The following is an 18,910-nucleotide window of genomic DNA, read 5'->3' as shown; positions in this document are numbered from 1 at the left end:
CAGCTGTAACACCATGAGGTGGTCTGAGATTGGAAGTTGGCTCTGAACGTCTGAAACAGGCTCAAGTTCACATAGTGAGTAAGTGAGGTTGCCAAGACTCAAACCCGTGTTGGCTAACTGGAACTCTCTTATTAACACACAAATGGGACTCTACCTGTATGTGCTGGGACAGTTTCAAATATCTTGTCCCATCGTTCTCATATATACACTTGTAGGTCAGATCACACAGTTCAGTTGGGGTTCAGAGAACGTTGTCACTGACTGAGCTCAGATGTCTAGCAGAACTAGGGTGGACATTCTTCTGCCAAAGCTCTCTCAGCTCACAAAAATGCAAGCAGCTTTAAGGATTCTTGGTACACAGATGGAAATATGCTCTCATGGGTTTCCTGTCATGCATTTGCTATAAAGTTCTAGCTACAGTCAAGGTCCTCCAGGGGTATATTGATTTGGGGACAATGGTGAAGCTATTTACATACCTGCTCAGAGGCCAAGGTGGCACCATGAGATGGAGGCCAGTTTTTAGCAACCTCAAAGATGTAGCCTGGGCCTCCAGGCATTTGGTTTTACCCTGGCAACACCTTGAGAGCAGCATTCTGGGAGCAAAGAGAGTTTGGCCATTGCCTTAAAGAATTCCAAGTTCCTGAGGCTTTTGTTAGTTGCTGTTAATGAATCTTTAGTATCAAATTTAAGGAATTTCTAAACCTTTATAATTCTCCTTCCTAAGGAAAAGTATTTCCCTCTAGGAAAATTCACAGTCTTTCCTTTTCTGGACATCTGTTCCACGTCTAGACCTAGGCCACTCTTTGCACACAAAAATATTACTCTCCCTGTCCCCAATCCCAGGCACTGGTCCCAAGAACACCTAGGGCCTCTGTATCACCTCTAAGTTTTAATGCCTTCAGCCCTTTTCTCTGGTATCTCTTATTATTGTCCTGTTTTTTAATTGAAATGCTTCTTCCTGACACTCTAGGAAATTGTTCTCTGGCTTGTCACCCTCTCCTCGGTGTGACCTAGAACTCAGACCATGACACCTCTCTTCTTCTTTCCCTTATAACCCATTCTCAAGGAGTCACATGCCTCTTCCTTGTTGATGACGTCCAAATCTTCATCATTTAGGCTCGACCATTGTCGGGAGTTTTAGTCTGCATCTCCAGATACCTATCAAAGGATTTTATCCCCCTGTGCTCTTTTATGCTCCTTTCTCCTCATAAATTGTGACCCTTCACATTTTTCTTTATCCAACGATGTTGCTGCCATTTTAATGATGATCAAGAGTCATCCTTGACCTCCCCCTTCTTCTTCATTCTCTTTTATTCAATAATCACATCTTATCCATGTTTCCTTTCATAACATCTTTTCCCATCTTTATTGCCAGGATTCTGGTCTAGGCTTCCAGAATCATGTTCCAGTAGCCTCCCAACTTGATTTCTCATGGACGGTTTCATTGCTCCGTTGGCTGATCACGTCCTTTCTCCAAGTCAAAATGCTTTCTCTTGCAGCCTTCTTGCGGGGGGAGGGGGCGGTCCCAGACCTAAAGTCAGTGTTTTGACTTCACCCAGAATATTCATTTAACTCTAGGGTCTCTCAGTTTCTGTAGCTACTTTCGCCATCAGGCTTGCACATGTGTATAATTCTGGATTCAGCACTCTGGGGACCTTCTCAGGCTATCTGCTTCCATGGATCGATCCCCTTTTATCCCTATGGGTTTCTGTGCAGGCATTTCACTCTTTGGTTGTTCATTCTGCCACGCATGGCCACTGTCCTGGTTCATCTTGTACATCTTGTACCTTCTACTCTTTCTCTGGCCACACAAAACTCCAGTCTTAACTCACCTCCTTGTTCTTTAACACAGTGGCACTCAACTAAGCTTAGTGAAAATAATGCATGGATTATTATTTCTCAGAATACAAGAGATTGTTGGAGCTGGGCTCCGTTAGACCAGTGTAAGCTTAGGCTGTTTCTCTTGATGTCTGATGCTGCCAGAAAAACTGTCTCTTCATTCTGCACTGATTCCTTTTCTACAATTACATGTTCAGCCTTCTCAGCCTCCTTAACCTCTAACTCCCCCCAACAACCCACTTCTCTTGCTTCCCTTTTAGGGCACGGCCTTGGTTCACACCTTGCTGAATTCCTTGGTGCACAGCACAAGAGGCTGCAGGCAAAAGGTCAGCAAAAAGAGTCTAGAAGTCAGAAAATCGTATGCCTTTTTCAGCCTTGGGAAAGCCATTTCCCTTATCTGAACCTCCGTTGTCCTACACGTAAACTAGAAATAGTAGTAACACCTCCCTCCCAGGATTGGTAGACAATGTAATGAAATAATGAACGAGGAAGACACTGGCATGCCATAAAGCACTAAAGTGAAGGTTATAATCAGCTCCCTCCTCTGGACCTTCAGACCTTCGATGCTTCTACCGCCGAGCTGCTTCTGTACCTTCCATCATGGTGGTTCTCTCCACCTTACATTGTCTCCAACAACCTCAATCTTGCTCTTCCCATTCACCCTTTCCTCTCTATTGAAACACTCCCCTGTCCCGATGCTCTTGGCGTAGCAACAACCTTTTACCCGACCCTGCTGCCTGCTCCACCTTCTGATAGCCACCGTCCCCCTCCCTTTCCTGTTGCAACACGGAAGGGACAGCAAAACGATCACCCTGCTGGCTCACTGCCTGCTCCTCCATGGCTCCTGCGTTTCTTCCCACCTGCTCTCACATGCACATCCCCAGATCTGTCGATCTTCTCAGTTCCCATTCTCCTTAACTCACAGTCTCACATCGTGAGCCACCCTCTTGCTTCTTTCATCTTCCTCTTCCCTTAGTTTTCATGGCACGTCGGACTCCTCCTGGAACGTGCCTTCCTAACCCTTTACCAACTCCCTGTTTTCTGTCTCCTTCTCTGATGCAGTATCACTCTCGTCTCCCTCTGAGACGCTTTTCTCCAGGCCTAGTCTGCCGTCTGCCTCACCTCCACCAGGGACCCATCACTTCCCTTTACTGCAGACTGGTTGAACTGAAGTCTTGTGTTTACTTTCAGGTTTCGCTTTCTTTTTTTTTTTTTTTAAATGAAATTTATCGTCACATTGGTTTCCATACAACACCCAGTGCTCATCCCAAAAGGTGCCCTCCTCAATACCCATCACCCACCCTCCCCTCCCTCCCACCCCCCCCATCAACCCTCAGTCTGTTTCATCTTCTATGAGAATTACCACAAACTCAAGGATATTCAGCAGAGGTTGACCACGATGGTGAGGGAGTTAGAAACAGCCAATCTTACAGAACTCTTGAGAGAATAGAGATATTTAACCTGCAGGACGAGAATAGTCAGAGGAAACATAATCAGCGCTGTCTTAATGTATTTTAAGGGGTGTAAAAATAGAGCTTCCGTCTATTGACTTAGATCCCTCTAGAAAACAGAATTAGATAGAAATTATAGATCAGCAGGTATGGAATCATTAGAAAGAAATACCTTCCAGTCTTGTGAAGGCATTAAGAACACAGGCTCTGCAGTCAGATGACATGGGTTCAAATCCCAGTTCTGCCTCTTTTTAGTTGTATGACCCTGAGCAAGCCATTTCATTTTTCTGTGCCTTCATTCCATCATCTGTTAAATGAGAGTAGATAATGGTAGTCATTGTAATAAAGATTCATTATTCCCTGTGCTAGATATTGTATAGGGTTATAGACACAATCATGCCTAATGATGACTCACAATGTAGAGGGAGACGTAAATGCACACACGGGTAATTCAAACATGAAGCAGATCGCTGAGATAGAGGAACCAAGTATGACGGGGCAGAGAAAGAGAAATGTGGCTGGGGGGACCAGGAAAGATTGCTTGGATGAGGCAGAAATGTGAGTAAAGGCCTGAGGGTGAGAGGAGGAAGGCCTTGTTTGAGAATTGGCAAATGGCCCCATCAAACTGTGCCTCTCTTGGAAGCCTTTGCTATGAAGCCAACCTGTGGGGTTTGTCTTTCTCTAAACTTCTGCACATATATTGCATGCTGCCAATCATCTTTTTGTGGTAGGAGAGGGAATTTTTCAGCCTACTTTGCAAATAAAGACATATCCCAACAGGATCTGAGTGCAAGAGCCAAACATTTGATCCAAGGAGCAGGTGGTGGAATCCTAGATTATGGACCAAAGAAAGGATGCTCGAGAATAGGTCTACTGACCAGGAAGCAAGCCAGAGGAAGGGGCATGCCCAGAGTGGGTAGGGGTGGTCCAGAGGAAGGGGCATGCCCAGCGTGGGTAGGGGTGGTCCAGAGGAAGGAGCATGCCCAGCGTGGGTAGGGGTGGTCCTAGACCTGGGCAGCTGGAACACATGTATACAGGTGTCCTTTCATACTCGTTGTCTAGGGCACATAGAACGTGGGGTCCCCACGAATGAGCGAATGAACAAATAAATGAACATGTGGCACAAAATAGGCTACCATGTATATTATAGTGTATTTTTACGTGTAATGTGGATCAATACGATGTGTAGACATTTGAACATCTTGTAGTTCTCACTTGCTGCTCTCTGGTGAAGTGCTCAGCAATCCACGCGCATTGTTGAATGTCTAAGAAAATAATTTCTTTGCGTTCTGATGCTGTAAAATATTGTTTGGATTAAAAGGGCAGGAACAAATTGATGGCTCTGAAATTTTTTTTTTCTTTTGGCTTGGAGATGACAGGGCAATCCATCAGACAACTTCCTTGGCTCCCTGTGACATTTCAAGCTCAAATGTTATAGCTTTCTTATTTTTCTTTTCTCTTTTTTTTTCACCCCCTGGCTCTCTATTGAACTGTGCCTCTAGGAAATGCATCCTGTAGATGTGGCTTTTTTGACACCTGTCATATGGCAGGCGCTCAGTTGAGGCTTGTTGAATGGTGGCCAGGAATACTCCGTCTAGCTTCGCAGGTCGTGCTAAAGTTGAGGTAACCTCTTCATCCACCGGTGATGCTGCCTCCATCTGTGTCCTAGAACATTCAATAGGGAATCCTTGCAAAACAAAGCAGGTCCTAGAAAAATGGCTAATGGTGCAGATATCCACATAATGTGAGTTCAGCAGCTGGCCTGCGTGCGCAGAGAAAATATTAGAAGTTAGAATCCTTGGCTTCTTCATCTGTTTCTGCTATCATGCATCATGTGAACTTGGAAAGGCTACTTAACCTCTCCCACCTGCAGCTTCTCTACCTTTGAGCCAGAGAAATCAAGTAAGTATCAGAATGAAATGAGATAATGATTGTGGGCACATTGCGAGAATACAGAACATAACTTGGTGATATACACCCTGTGTGTGAGTTGTCTCTTGCTGTATAGCAAATAAACCCCATGCTCGGTGAATTCAAATAGCAAACATTTATTATCTCACTGTTTTTGCAGGTCAGGAATGTGGGAGTGGTGTAGCTGGGAGGTTCTGAGTCACAGTCTCTCAACACATTGGCTGGGGCTGCATCATCCGAAGGGTTTACCGGGGCTGGAGTGTCCTCTTCCAAGATGGTTCATCCACATGGCTATGAGCAGGAGACCTCAGTTCCTTGTTGGCTGTTGGCAGGAGGCTGCAATTTTTCACCATGAGGGCCTCTCCATAGGACCACTTGAGTGTCCTTGTGACATGGAAGCTAGAGCTTCCGCAGAGCGAGTGATCCAAGAGAGCAGTCACAATGTGCTTTATGATCTAGGCTCAGCAGTCACAAATTGTGATTTCCTCAACATTCTGTTGGTTGCACAGGTCAGCCCTAGTCAGTCTGGGAGAGAGACAACACAAGGGCAGGAATTCTAGGAGACCATCTTGAAGGCTGACGACCACACCCTCTCTCAGTTGAAATGGTTCCTCTGGGAAATGAGGGGTGTAGCTGATTACCTTTAAGGTCTTTGCTCTATAACCACATCACTGCTTGCTCCAAATAGCTCTTTGGCAAGCCTACTAGGCAGCTCCTCTCCTTTCCCTTCTGGCTTAAAATCCCTGCCATCGTTGTCAACTCCTTGTTCCATACTAACAGTTCAGTTTCAGTCTCCCTGGGGTTCTATGAAAATGGCTGTGTGTTGCATCCGAGGGACGTTTCTGGGGCTCTTCATGGGGGGTTGCAGGGGTCTGTCACTTACAGGGGCCAGCCATCGCAGTTCACTTAGTGTCACTGCATCCTCATTTTGTGCGAGATGGAGCCCTTGCTTTGAGAGCCGGCGAGGACGTGACTGACGTGGGCAGTGAGCGAGAGGAGGGCCAAGGTCTGCGGCTTTGACGAACTGCCTCGTATTTTATATTTTGCAAAATGTGTCTGTTTCTGAGCTCTCTATTCGATTCTGTCAACTCTGAGGGAGACAGAGCTGGCAGGGTTCCTTCTGTTTTGTCGATTGAAAAACTAAGGCTCAGAAAGTCCTAACAGAAGCATTTGCTAGAATAAGCAACACAGGAGGATAAGATACTGGGAGGTTAAAATGTGGAGTTTGGGTTTAAACGTCTTGAGCCTCGGGTGTCTGGGGCATATTAAGTGAGGTTAATGTACAACTTTGAAAAGAGCTTCCAAGATGATTAACTGGGCATGGGACAAGATCTAATACCTTGATTATTATGCTTTATCTGCAAATTTCTCCACTCCTTCCCGCTGTTGTGCTGTTTTGTGGGTTCCTGGTCCCAGGTGCCCTGTGTTAGTTTCCTGAAGACCATCCTCCTTAGCCTCATGGACTCCATTGGCCTGGTTACACACCTCGAAGTCCCAAAAGTTGACTGGGAGCTGATTTCTAGTGGGGAGAGTTCTGACTAGGGCTCCAGGTACCCCTGGGAAAAGAGAGAGACAGAAGCTGCAACAGGGTGGGCTTCACCATCCTTCAACGGAAACAGAGTCTTTCAAAAGCGTAGTCCATCCATCCAAATAGTCTGCTATGTTCCATTTCCAGAAGGTGCTGGGGCCTAGATCTGCCTTTGCCGCTAGTGAGCCGTGAAGTAGGAATGATGAGTAGAGGCCCCTTGGGACTAACTCCCACAGGCCTGGGGTCCGCTCTGCCCTTTGTTGACGCCCACAGGCTGTCCCCACCCTACCAGCTCCAGCTTGGAACCCGGACCCGAGTGAACTCTGCGCCCCCTTCCGGGTCCTTCAGAAGATCATCGGGGAGTGAGGCTCCCTGAGGCGGGCGCACCCCACATGTCCCGTCCCACAGGCCCTTGGAGCAGCTGCTTCTCCAACCTTATCTTCCCTCTGCCTCCATGGAAACCTGAGAAAGACGGAAAGGGGGAAGTGGCTTTGGTTTCCCAACACAAATAACCCCAACAGAGCTTTCTCAGCAGTGACCCTTAGCCTGTTGTGTCAGCCTCAGGCTGAAGGAGGAAGGAAATAGACCTTCTATTGAGTATTTTTCTTCCCCTGTCAAGAAGATCAGAGGAGCTGAGAGGAGAAAAGAAAAGGAGTCAAAAGCACCTTGTTGCCTCCTCCTGCAGGATTTGTGTTGCTCTTCCCCTCCCCTCTTGAGCTCTAAGTAAACAGACTCCCCGGCCGAGGAAGGCCCCGGGCCCAACTCGAGCAGGCCATAAATAAGAGCCCTTCAGCCTCTGGCTCTTGGTGAGTCGGTGAGGGTGAGTCGAGAGGCCACTTGTGAGAGGAACATTTGATAGCGGGGGAGCGGCGGGGGGAGGGCGCTCGTGTTAATTGAATCCCAATTTCCTTCTCCCAGGCCTGCTCTTATCTTTTTAATTATACAAGGCCTTTAATCTTCCTGAGGACTTGTCTCTGTCATTAATGCGTGATCTCTATTAGAGATAGGGGTCTGCTCGGGGTAATGGGAGCCGCAAGCGGAGGCCTCTGGAAACTTTTTTGCTTTTTGAAACACTCAGGAGTTACCCGGGGCAAATCCAGGTGGGGGGGGGGGGGTGGGGGGGGCACCCTGGGCTCCCCTCAGCCCCCAGATGATGGCCTTTGGGCTGTCTGTACTTGACGTGCTGGACTGTGACATGTGGGACAAGAGCCTCTGCTGGCCAATACCTGTCGCCATGGCCCTAGCAGCAGAGGGACGGTCGAGCTGCCTGCAAGGCCATCCCAGGTACTTCTCGGGGGGAAAGCGGTTCAGCAACACTCACGGGATGCTGGGCACCCAGGTAGGAGCCCGGAAGGAATTGGATATTCTGTATCTGCTAAACATTGGAGCCTGCCGTAGGTGCTTGTGAATGGAAACGTGTTCTCACGGTCTTTCCTTAATGTCACAGGGATGCGGGACCTCCAGGTGACAGTGGCGTGGGACACTCCAGGGTTACATTGCTCTTCAACCCCTGCCCTCCCAGCTGCCCTGTCAAATGGCTAATGAGTTGTAAACCAATACTTAGGGGTGCGAAGGACATGCCCCGTTTGAAGGGAGCTGGCTCATTTGAAAGGTTCAACAAATGTTTGCTAAATAACTTTTCAAACAAGGGCTCTGAAAGCCGTTCAGCCTAGAACGTGAATTCACAAGTGTTTCTCGAGCAGTTGGAGCTCCTCATCTAGAGATTTAGGTTCTCCTGGAATTCATTTTTCTGAGCCGCACGGTGGCCTTCCGGGTTTCTTCACCCAGGCAGTCTGTATGTCACATGCCACACTGGCTCCTGCGTGTGCGGAAAGATGGGTGAGGCTGAGTCCCTACAAGGAGCCTAGTGCTCAGCTGGGAAACAAGATATCTTTTGTTAGTCTTAAGTCTATTGCATATATTTATAAATAAATACATGTGTATATATAAGGCAGTATATAGTATGTATTTATACACTATATATATGTGTGTGTGTATACACACACACGCACACACACTGTGTGTGGGTATATACACACCTAACACAACTACCTAAATATTACATACATGTGTATATATTTAAGATTTTGTGTATTTATATATATGTATATGTATGCTTCTATATACATATATATGTATATATGTATATGTATATATATATGTATACATATATGTGTATATATATATGTATACATATATATATATGTATATATATATAGAGAGAGAGAGAGAGAGAGAGAGACTTATCTTCAGAGAAGTCAGTTGCAATGTCAACTGTATCTATGTGTCTATCTATCTATGTATCTATCTATCTATCTGTCTATCTACCTGCCTACCTACCTGTTTATCTATCCACACACCCAAATATACAAGTGACTTCTCTAAAGACAGAAGCCCCCACAAAGAGCATCAACAGCCAACTGCAGATCCTGAGTGTGCTTTTGTGAGCCTCTGCACCGAGCCCCATGTGTCACCAGCTCACACAACCACCTTAGAGGTTTTGGAGGTGGCCTGGCTGTTACTGACCAAGGCCTCATAACGAGAAAATTCAAGAGGCAGGGTTCCAGCCCATGTCGTCCACAAAGCTTGGCCTTCTAACCTCAAGCCTTAGAGCCAAAACTTCCCTCTTTGTTTGAAACCACAGTTTGCTCCTGAAAGTGGGTAGTTCTGGCCATAGGCTTCCCATGAAACATAATGAACCTGGACACGGGCCAGAGAAGAGCAATTAAAACACTCAAGGGGAGGGAGAGGCTTCTGTTTAAGGACAGACTTTAAAAAATAAACCCAAGAGTCAAGTCTGGAAAGAGGAAGGGTGAGCAGAGAGATGTGGTGGAAGTCTATGGGATGGCGGAGGGACGGAAAGGGAGGGGCCAGGTGTGCCTGCCTGCCAAGGGCCACTCACCGAAACTTAGAGGCAGCAGCATGAGGACAACAACAAGAAAGTTCTATTTAACACGTTCCATAAGTTTGCCGCCTGCTGGGTGATCCCAGTAGGTGGCAAAGACTGAAAATATAAATAGATTCCTGGCCTATGGATGGTTTGCCGTGAGCTCCCTACAGAATACCTGGTTGCTCATTGTCTCGCTCAACCTATCTCAGTTTCTAATGCTCAAGACCAGGAGTTGGCAAACTCTTTCTGTAAAAAAGCAGGTAACAAATACTTTTTGGTTTTGCAGACAACTCTGTTGCAGTTACTCAACTTTGCCATTGTCGTTCGAAAGTAGTCATGGATTAAACATACAAATGGGCATGGTTGTGTTCTAATAAAACTTTACTTGCAAAGACAGGCAGGAAGCTGAATTTGACCAGGAAAACTGTAGTTTGCCAACCCCTGGTCTAGATCAATTCATAGTCGAGTTGAATTGCACAATTTATTTTTTTTTTAATTTTTTTAATGTTTTTTTTTTTAATTTATTTTTGAGACAGGGAGAGACAGAGCATGAACAGGGGAGGGTCAGAGAGAGGGAGACACAGAATCCGAAACAGGCTCCAGGCTCTGAGCTGTCAGCACAGCTGTCAGCGGGGCTCGAACTCACAGACCGAGAGATCATGACCTGAGCCGAAGTCGGACACTTAACTGACTGAGCCACCCAGGCGCCCCTGAATTGCACAATTTAAAACTGGGAGGTATCTTGGTGAGACCTCCAGAGGTGTCAGGTGAACTGCCCAAGGCCATCCAGTTGGAGCCCCAAAGTGGGCTGTGTGGCTGTTCTAGGGGGAATGCTTCCATCTTCTGGAGATGACGTGCTGGAGGTTGGTAATAACGTATTCTCCTGCCAGAGGAAATGGTCCAACTTAGCATTTCTGACTCTCCTAAATATGTATTGATGGTCAAAGACTGCCTTTTCTTAGAAAATGTTTCAGCAGTAGGAGGATTTGGAAATGCAACTTACTTTGAGAAAACTATGGGGCACCTGGGTGGCTCCATCGGTTAAGCGTCTGACTCCTGGTTTCGGCTCAGGACATGATCTCATGGTTTCGTGGGTCTGATTGTCACATCGGGCTCTGTGCTGACAGTGCGGAGCCTCCTTGGGTTTCATTCTCTCTCCTCCTCTCTCTCTGCCCCTCCCCCACTCGTGCTGTCTCTGTCTCTCTCAAAATAAATAAATAAATGTTTAAAAATTAAAAAAAGAAAGAAAGAAAACTAAAGACTACTTTTAAATTCCCAGAAATCAGAAAACAAGAAATGTGCTGTTCTGTCCATCTTCCCTGCCCACCCCCCACCCCCAGTTCCGAGATAGAAAAAGTATCTTATTTCTTGTTAGTCTATGCAATGACATTGACCCTCAGAGTTGAATCTCTTGGTGGACTGGTGTCTGCAAAGGGAGATTGTACTTCTACCTTTCTTAGGGGTGCTCCCAGTGGGGCCTGGGCCCTGAGAGCGTTCATCTATCACATTCAGGCAAAACTTTCCTGAAAAGAACCCCTGTTTTCCATGTGCTGTTGGCTAGAGCCAGGAACTGCTTAAATTAGTTGACATGCAGAGCCCTTATGGGGAAGATGTGTGTGTGTGTGTGTACGTGTGTGCATGTATGTAGCCGGTGCAGGGAAGGTAATGCCTGATAAATCAGGAATGCATCAGTGCTCAGAAAGTTCTAAAGAACTATTACATTTGTGGCTTTTTTTTTCTGGGACCCACTGAAGACCCTTCAGGAAAATAACAACTCATTCACTTAAGTAACTTTCTCTAAGTCCAGAGTCTTATTGGTGGGAGGCGGGCATATGACCGTTCTGGGTTTGGTGTCTGGACCTCTTGGGCACCTGTCCTGCAGTTCGCTGCGGGCCTGTCAGCCTCCTGGCAGACTCAGAATTGCCCTCTGTGAAAGGGAGCTGGGTTAGACATTCTTTGACACCCTAGCAAAATGGCTGCAGATGAGCAAGGCAGCAGAGGTGAGGGGAGAGCATAGGATATTTTATACTTAGATGGCTGATTCGCCCCTGAGGGTAACATCATGCTTCCGGGAGAGAAAGGGACTCTGTTCCACAGACTTAGAAAAGGAGTCTATCAGTAGGATTTTCGATCCATGTGATAAGTGGCCCCCCTGAGATGTTTGGTGATGAGGGGAACACTGGAATCTGAGAAACACAGCTGTGTTCTCGCCATTCCCTGAGCACTTCCCATCCTGGAGAGGTCTCCACCCTAAGTCTTCAGAAATCTGTCAGGAGTCAAGTCTCCATAACAGATTGCGAGGTTTCCTACTTGTTTCTTGATCCCAAGAAGTGACGCAGGCAGGACAGTTGAACAGGTGCCCAAATCGGACCTGACTCCTGCAGAGGGAGAAGGCTCTTTCAAACATGGGGTGAAGAGGCAGAGAATCCTGGAGTCAGATCCCGGCTCCAACTCTTACCAATCTTCGGTCATTACAGAAGTTATCTCAACTCCAAGTCTCAGATTTGGAGCACACGGACTGACCTAGCCCAGGTCTTCGGGAAATGTTACTTCCCCTTCGCGCTATCGACTCTCGCATGGAGCCGCCCACTTGTTCAACCTCCCACCCGAGGCAGGCCAGACACTCAGCGGCCGAGGACCCCCGCCTCACTGGGAAGCTGTCACCGAGCAGGTTCGTCCCGGACCCTGTCCCCTATTCCGCATACGACTGCTCTTCGAATCTTTTTAGTATTTGTTTTCTGATCATAAAGATGATGCTTAAACATTGCAGAAAATCCGAAAAACATGCAAAAGTGAACACAAAATGAATCACTGATAAATAAAACATGCAGTGACAAACACTTAGCATTTTGGCTGCATTTCTTCCTATTTGTGCACGTGTGGGCATGCATGTATTTTAAAAAGTTACAATCCTGTTGACTATAGGTATCGCACCCGGATCCATCCTTTCACTGACATTGTGAACATTTCTCAGATCACTAAATAGTCTTCGAAGACATATTTTTAATGGTTGCCAGCTTTTCTGTAGCATGGAGGTACCACAACGCGTGTACCCATGTCCTTACTATTGAACGCTTAGGTTGTCTCTAACGTTTCGATACTGTAAATAACACAGCAGTAAAAATCACTGGAGGAAAATCCTTGCCGCCTTCCGATGCCTTCTTTGAGATGAATTCCCAACCATAGAAGTCTTGAACCAAGTCCACAGAGTGAGGATTTTTAAAGGTCTTGATATGGAGGAACATGCAGTTTCGCAGACAGGTTGAGTCCCTCTCTACAGGTATGGAGCATTTCTCAGCACGCCAGTTGACTCCCCGGGTTGGACTGAGAGTTCTCACATACAACCCCTCAAGTGTTGGAAGGTAGCTCTTAAATCTGGATTCCTGCCTCCTTCTGGCCAAACAGGCATTTCCTTAAAACTTTTTCCAAGGCTACTTTCCAAGCTCCTTTGCCTTACCATTGTACCGATTTGAGAATATTCTGATTTGTAATTATGGTCTTAAAAATGTGCTACCTAAAACAGAACACAACACACCAAATATGGCCTGACCCACTCCTGCTTCTTTTATTTTGGATACTATGCTCCTGTTAATGCAATCTAAGATTGCAGTAGTTTTCTGTTTTTGTGTGTGTTTTAGCCATCGGCTCATGTAAGTTTATGGCAGGCTGCCACTCTGAGGTCTCAATGATTTGGTTAGTTGGGATCTCTCCCAATTGACACTTGTTTGGCTGATTTAAAAAAAAATTTTTTTTTTTTTAATTTTTTTTTTTTTTCAACGTTTTTTATTTATTTTTGGGACAGAGAGAGACAGAGCATGAATGGGGGAGGGGCAGAAAGAGAGGGAGACACAGAATCTGAAACAGGCTCCAGGCTCCGAGCCATCAGCCCAGAGCCTGACGCGGGGCTCGAACTCACGGACCGCGAGATCGTGACCTGGCTGAAGTCGGACGCTTAACCGACTGCGCCACCCAGGCGCCCCCAAATTTTTTTTTTTTTAATGTTCATTCAGTTTTGAGAGACAGACACAGAGCCCGAGTGGGGGAGGAGCAGAGAGAAAGAGACACAGAATCCAAAGCAGGCTCCAGGCTCCGAGCTGTCAGCACAGAGCCTGACGCGCGGCTCGAACTCATGAACTGTGAGATCGTGACCCTGGGCTGAAGTCAGATGCTCGACCAGCTGAGCCACCCAGACTCCCCTCGGCTGATTTTTTTTTTTTTTTAGCTCAAATCTAATACTTATATCTGATCAATAGTAGTTCAGTGCCCCAGCTTCTTTAAGTTCTAGTGGTGCCCACAGAAAATAGGTCCTTGGTGCCTCGGGTGTGTTTTCACACCGTACTGCCCAGTGGGCTCAACCTGGGGCTTCAGTCTGACTTGTCCTTATGCAGAGGTCAGGAGAAGGTCGTGGGGCTGCTGAGGCCTGGGCTGCCTGGCGCCTTCCTGGCCAGCAGTCCACTTAAGAGTGTTCTCAGGAGTACCTGGGATCTTGGCTTGAAACAACTGTGGCGGAGAGCGCGGCTGGCCCCTCTGAGAAGGGCTCTTGAGTGCTGCTGGACAATTCCACCAGCCGAGCAGGGGCCTCCTCAGCGGCCACGGGGCTCTGCAGGCCATGGACCCGCCTGGCTGGGCGCCTCTGGCCGGAGGTTGGCCCTGAGACTTTGCCAGGACTCTGGCTTGCTTTGCTCTTTTCAGGCTCTTTCCCAACACACATAGGTTATAATTTCTTTGTGAGGCTGGCACTTGACACTGTCTTAGAGGCGAGTCCGAGGCCAGCCCCGCCTTCCAGCCCCAGCTCTGAGTGAACCCCGAGGGACTTGGCGCACAGGTGTGAGGGCCTCCTGGCTCCATTACTGTCCTCCCACAATAGGCACCCGGGCCACCCTGCAGGCTTGGGCGTGTGCATCGGAGCACGGTCAGCCTGCCAGCACGGCCCCTCGGACCCCTCCTCTCATGGGAAGAGGCATAGCTCAGGGGCCCAGAGCAAGGCCTTGGCCATCACAGGGCCTCGGGCAGGTTCCTTGGTTGTCCCAGGGTCCGAGACGGTATTGCTCATGGGCAAACCGTGTTCAGTCAGCCTTTCAGTCCCCGTGATCGCTATGCTTCTGTGCGTGGAGGGGCGCTGGGGTGGATGGCTGGAGGGAGCAGCTGAACCTGTAGAGACAGAAAACCGAAATGAAGACAGGTGGCGTCCACACCTAAGGTGCTCTGCTCTACTTTTAGGGAAGAAACCCCGAGAACATGGGGGCACGTAGAGATGATGGGGGAGACATTGGCCTGGGGTCAGGGAACCTGGGCTCTCACTCTGAATGTTCTGGGGCTCCATTTGGCCAGCTGGAGTTCAGCCCCCTCCCCCCCACCCCAACCCCAGTGTGGAAGATCATGTGTCCACGTGGCTCCAGGTCCCCTGAAGACAAATATTCTCTCTCTGCGGCCCTTGCACCTGCACTGTGCACTCCTGTCACCTGTCTACTTCGCCGTCCTCGGGGAGAGCAAATCTCTCATCTCTGGAGCCACCCAGGCTTCCCTCCGGCATTCACTCAGAGTTTGGTTACTACGAGGAGGGATAATGCAACTCTTATTTAATTCAGATCCGTTCAATTCCGCCCCATTCAACTCTCTCCCATCGACTATACTCTTTTATCGCAATCATCATGTGCTGTTTTGAAGGAGATAAAGCAGAAAATATGAACATACGTTAAAAATACCCCCACCCCCCGCCTTCCACTTCCTATTTTCAAAATGCTTTCACATAAAGTATTTCATTACCGACTCAAGCAGCTGGTGTCATGAAATACGGTGTCAGATGTAGAATCCAATGAAAACCAAATGAAAAGACACCCTGAGAGCAGACGGAAGGAGAGTGCAGCTCCCTTGGGCCACTGCCCCATCCCTGTGAGGCCCGGGCGAGAACGTGACACTGGCCCCTGGTCAAGGCTAGGCCGAGGGTTTGGCAACTTCTCCTCCTTCTTCTTCTGAGCGGCTCCATTATTTTTTAATCTTTTTTTTTTTTTTTTTTTTTTTTTTTACCATTTATGTCCTTCTTGGAAACCAAATCCTAAAATCTCAGAACTAGAAGAGCTAGTGGACGTGATGCACGCCAGTGGTTCCCAAAGGGTGGCCCCCAGCTCAGCAGCATCAGCCCCCGGGGGCACCTGTTAGAAATGCAGACTCAGGCCCCAGTCTTGATCTGCTGAATCCCAGACTCCATGTGTGTGCCTATGTGTGTGTGTGTGTGTGTAGGGGGCACTCGCCGTCCGCGTTTTGACAAGCTCTCTAAGTGACACTTCCAAGTTGGAAGCCTGCTGATCCGGGCCAGCTTCTAAATTTCAAACTGAGGCCCTGTGGGCAGACGGTCCTGTTTCCTCGTCTCAAAGGCAGTCGACTGGGGAGCCCCAACGAGAAGCCACTTCCCAGACAGGGTGCTCCACACCTTCTCCTGGTCCCCACTCCCTCTGCTGACCTCTGGGTCACCCCTCCATGAGCAGTTCCGCGAGCCTGCTTCTCACTCTACCTCAGAGTGCACAGAAGATGAGCCAGGCCAGTGGTCAGCAGCCCCCGGGACAGCAGACATTCGTGCTTCTGGCCAGGCTCTCGGCCCGCAACCCAACTGTCCTGGACAGCACGGGACTCTAGAGGTCCCAACCTCTGAGGATGCCTGATTTCTGACAGTCAGAATATGCCCTCTCACTCTCACCTGCCCTGTGCCTCCTTTGATCTTTTTTTTTTTTTTTCAGGATCAATCTTTGCGACTGAACCAGACCAGAGTCCCCTGCACCCCTCCTCGCCTCACCCTTCCTTTTTCTTGTCCCCTCTTTCCATTGGCCTGAAGCTGTGCCGTGTGGCCCATGATGGCTCTCTGATGGCACATAGAGAGGCGCTCATCCCAGGGCACCTGACTTGCCAGAACAAGGGAGGCAAAGTCACCTGCCAAGAAGGAAGGCCAGGGCACTCCAGAAGGTGGAAGAGTTTTTAGGTAGCTTGGGTGGGGAATGTGCTCAAAATGGCCATGAGATGGTTAAAACTTTGCCCAGCTGAGGAGAGACATAAAAGCCGTAATGCGGCCTTTGCCATGATCCACTTGGCATGTGTCTGCGAGGCAGAGGCTCCCACAGGTCAGTGAGGACGGCGGTGGGGCCAGGCCGGACATGACTCGAGCCCACAGGACTGGGCGACGGGGGGCCCAGAGCAGCCAGGGGGCTGGTGGGGAAGCAGGGGGTGGTTGTCGGTGAGCAGGGGATGAGGACGCATGGTGGCCAGAGAGGGAGAACTCCCGGGGTGAGGACGCTGGACAGATGTCATCCCCGGCACTAAAGCTGCTCAGGAGTAAGAAGCAAGTTTTGCTGAACCCGGGGCTGGTGATAAGGCCTTGGCATGTGTTTTCTCATTTCTCCTTCACCACAATTTTTCCGCCACCTATCATAGGCCAGGTGCCCCCCTGCTCCGAGGTCCTTTCACTTTCCCATTGGCTTTTAGCCCATCTCACCATACCCGAGGAGACAGACGTGGAGACCAAGAAACGGAAGTATCTCATGACGTTGCCGGGGACCCGCAGCTGGCAGGGAACTGAGCTGTTCTTAGACTGTGGGTCTTCCCACCAAAAAGCCACAGCTCTTTGACAGTGTCTCACCTGGTCCTTCCACTCAGAGAAGCTAGTGAGAGCGACAGAGCAACCGAGGCTAGGATGCCACACGGGCCCAAACTTCTGGATCCCCCAAAGCCGTTGCAGGGGGGGAAGGCAGTAAAGGGCTGGCGCTGGCCCCAGAATGCACCGGGCAGCTCTCCTCCCCATCCTCCCGCACCCCTTCACCCCCTGGCATCGTGGAAGGCTCCCAGGATTTGTGTTCAGAAGCCACTGTGCTGCTGCTTATGAGCTAGATGTCCCCGGATGAGCCTTGTGTGTATCTGTAGGGAACGCCGTGTGCCAAGGGTGACTCTCAAGCTGCCACGGGGACCAAAGGAGACGGTGGCTGCCAGAGGGTGTGACCAAGCTCAATTCTAGTGATGGTGACCTCTGTTTGTTCATTTGACAGGTATCTATCTATGAAGCACCTGGCATGCCATCATATAGGTGCTGGGGTCAGAGCAAAGACAAGTCAGAGGCAAGCTCCCAGTGACATTGCAATAACCAATAACTGTGGCGAGTGCCACAGTTCAGGACTTAAGGGCATGTGTTACTTTAGGGGTCACCCCCTCCTCTTAGTCCTAACTCATAGCTGCAGTTTCTGACCTTTGGCCCTTGGGTAAGTTGGTTAATAAATACTGCCTTGATGAGCAGACTTCACCGGAGGTAGAACAAAGGCCTGTAGATGGAGGTCCCAGAGAGGTGGTCTTTTTCTGAAACTCAAGCCCTCCTGAAAGAGTCCTGGGGGCAAGATTGGAGACTCCCTGCCTTTGCTGCTGAAACCTACAGATTTTGGGCTCCTTCTAGAAGAAACCTCACATCTGCTCCCATGTAATAAGACTTCCCATCAATTAAATGACCCCAGGAGTACAAATCCAGCAGGGGAAAGTAGTCAAATCTTGCATAAGTTGGCACTTTCAGGCAAACAGAGGAGCGAGATCTTGGCAGACGTGCCCCTACCTAGTTCTGCGTAATGGTTTGGAGCATTTTAATGTTTACCTAGCTGTTAGGCTCAGCCGGTTCTTGGTTTGGCTCTCCCTTACCCTCTGATTTCCCAAGAAGAATGTCTGTTCTGGTCCCAGCTTCTCCTCCTCAGGACGTCTGGATCACTCGCCGGGATCCTCGTCACAAAAGAAGTGAAACTTGCATCGAAGGATCTGCCCAGTACCCACCAGGTGACCTTGAGCAAGACACTTAACTTCTGGAGCCCGAGTTTATTCAACTGTGAAACGGGAATAAACACATTCACGGAGTCCGTGTCGGGATCAAATTGCCATCCTCACCGACCCTCCTAACCAAGTGAGCCCCTGCCACGTGCGATGCAGCACGGGAAGCACTTTCTGAGCATCATCTCATTTAATCGTCACCACGATTCTCACACAGGAGCTCGCTGGCATTACTTTCACGTTACAAGTACATGAAAAGGAACTGCAGAAGGCTTAGATCGCGTTCCCAAAGCCATACAGCTGGAAGTGAGGGGGCAGCAAATCAAACATATGCCAGGCCAACTTTCCACCCTGAACTCCTAAGTCTCTGCAGCTCTGCCTCGAAACAGGTCTCTGTGGACTCCCAGTTGCCCCAGAAGCTTCTCTTTTATTCTCACTGTCTTCTGCCTTCTGTTTGGATGACTGCATTCACCTTCAGTTAATACTTTCATGGTTGCAGAGGAG

The 18,910-nt window shown here is 48.7% G+C and overlaps 1 long non-coding RNA gene across 1 annotated transcript; it reads right to left on the bottom strand.

The window, feature by feature from the left end:
* Positions 1-3,218: 3,218 nt before the first annotated feature.
* Positions 3,219-6,275, bottom strand: LOC109264410 (uncharacterized). Its single transcript, XR_008417983.1, has 3 exons — positions 5,451-6,275; positions 3,463-3,597; positions 3,219-3,300 (listed from the first exon to the last, which is right to left on the bottom strand). It is a non-coding gene; the product is annotated as an uncharacterized LOC109264410 (long non-coding RNA).
* Between the last annotated feature and the right edge of the window lie 12,635 nt (positions 6,276-18,910).

This window comes from Panthera pardus, unplaced genomic scaffold (genome assembly GCF_024362965.1).
Source record: "Panthera pardus isolate Hobbes unplaced genomic scaffold, ASM2436296v1 HiC_scaffold_26, whole genome shotgun sequence".
NCBI classification, from domain to species: domain Eukaryota; kingdom Metazoa; phylum Chordata; class Mammalia; order Carnivora; family Felidae; genus Panthera; species Panthera pardus.
This window is presented reverse-complemented; position numbering and strand designations above follow the sequence as displayed.